Source organism: Haliaeetus leucocephalus, unplaced genomic scaffold, assembly GCF_000737465.1.
Source record: "Haliaeetus leucocephalus isolate CR32 unplaced genomic scaffold, Haliaeetus_leucocephalus-4.0 Scaffold273, whole genome shotgun sequence".
Taxonomy (NCBI): domain Eukaryota; kingdom Metazoa; phylum Chordata; class Aves; order Accipitriformes; family Accipitridae; genus Haliaeetus; species Haliaeetus leucocephalus.
The window spans coordinates 3,371,700-3,373,694 of NW_010972709.1; positions in this window are offsets into that span (position 1 = coordinate 3,371,700).

The following is a 1,995-nucleotide window of genomic DNA, read 5'->3' on the forward strand; positions in this document are numbered from 1 at the left end:
GAGGGGGAAGGCCCTTCGTGGCCTTTGTCCTGGGGCAGGGGGAGGTTTTTTGGGGGGGGGTTACCTCAGGTTTGGGTCGAACAGCGCTCGTAGCGCCGGAGGGGTGAGGCGGGGAGCGAGCCCGTCCCCTCAGGGCTGGGAAGAGGCCGCCGGGTGCCTCCGAGAAGCGTCGTCAAGCGTGAGGGGGTCTGGGGCAGTCATGGAGGCAGGGCAACGCCGCCATCCGAAATGGCCTCCCTAGGGTTGTTCTTCTGCATTCGAGATCCCCGGAGGGTTGGGAAGGCGGCATTGCGGAGGGCAGAGCGGGGCCGGGGGAAGCCTCGGCCACCTCAGGGTTCGTCCTCCCGCCCCGTCCTCCTCTGGCACAAGGAGCTGCCAAGATGGAAGATTGCGCTGGGGAAAGGTCCCGAGCGCTGCAAAAACCCCCAAACCGCTCGTCCTTGTCACAACGGGATCATCTTCTGTTAACCTGGCGTTGATGCTTAACAAATAACTATGCCTGGCACATTAAAAAACGCAGAACCCACCAGCTTTGCCCATCATTTAAGGCGTAAAAAAAAAAAAATCTGTTTGGGAAGAAAGACTGTATCATTCCCTCCGTGACAGCGTTTTTTTTGCCTTGTTAGGTATAATTAGACACACAGGCATGAAACAGGACTTCTGTTGCTTAGGTGATAAGGTTTTCCTATTGCTCACTCCTCACTTGAAATTTTAATCCTTTTTGTGACATTAAAATTATTTCAATAGCAAATAACAATGACATCATGCGCTAAGAGTGACTGTTCTGAGTCAATAATAAAGCAGTGGGGGCAAAAACACACCAGCAAAGAGACATTATTTTCATGCAAATTATCCAAATAATAAAAAGCAGGAAGGGAAAGATGCAATTTCCTGAAATGGAAAACTTTCTGTACCTTTGATACCCAAAGAATTAACCTGACTCGTATCATTCTTTGGGGCTTGATGTAAGGCTTATACCCGAAACAGATTAAGCTAACATTAAGTAAATGCTTGAAATGAGTTAAACCCAAAACCTCACGTGTGAAGCCTTGGGAAGTTTGGTGGTGCGGGTCCTGGATGTGGATGCCTGGGTACAAATCCTCATTTCCAGCGGGGTTTAGGCTAGCCTCCCGACATGGGAAGGAGTGTCTCACTCCAGTCTTGTTTAGATGCTGTTGAGATTTTCCAGGAATAACTGTTCCTGTGCAAGCTCCGTTCAGACTGACGGAGATCTTGCTGGAATGACTTTTCTGCATCAAGACTACATGAATCTCCAGAAATATTTCTTCTGCCTACTGTCACCTCTTGTACCTATGTCCTGGTTGTGCCGAACCTGCCTTTACACAGCTCAGGCTTCACGCTACTTTCCCCATTTTGAGCCAAAATTATCTATCAACAAGATTTTGCCGATCTCGAATACAAGTCTGCGTGCTTTTCCAGTTAAATCCAGCCCTAAATCCAGTATGGGTCTCAGACCTGTTTAATCATCCAATGTTTATTTGATCTATGCTGCTACCTAGTCTTAAGCTGCTGCCGAAAGAGAGGGTTATGATTTCCTGTGATGACTACACAGCAGCAGTAAATGAGTTCCTGAACAACTAAATTCCTGTTTTCATACACATATTTCTAGGCGTAGGAAAATGAAGGAAGAAAGCAAAGCAAATAAATTACAGAGTATAAAAATTGTTCCCCCATTTTCAAAGTTTTGCAGGAATAATTTTTTTTTATTATTATTTTTAAGTCTGTTTGAAACACTGAGCTTCAGCACTCTCATCTGTCACATTATGCTTTTACTTAAAGACTATCATCAAGAAGGAATAACCGTGTCAAGTCAGATAGTAATTTTTATGTCATTAAGTTCTGATGACTAAAAAAAGTAGCATGTGAAACAGAATGTGAAAAAACATATGGCTACCTCTGAAAGTACAATAGCATATGAAAAGAATTCAGTAGAATAATGTTAATTCAACAGGAAGAGTATATGCATAAACTGCC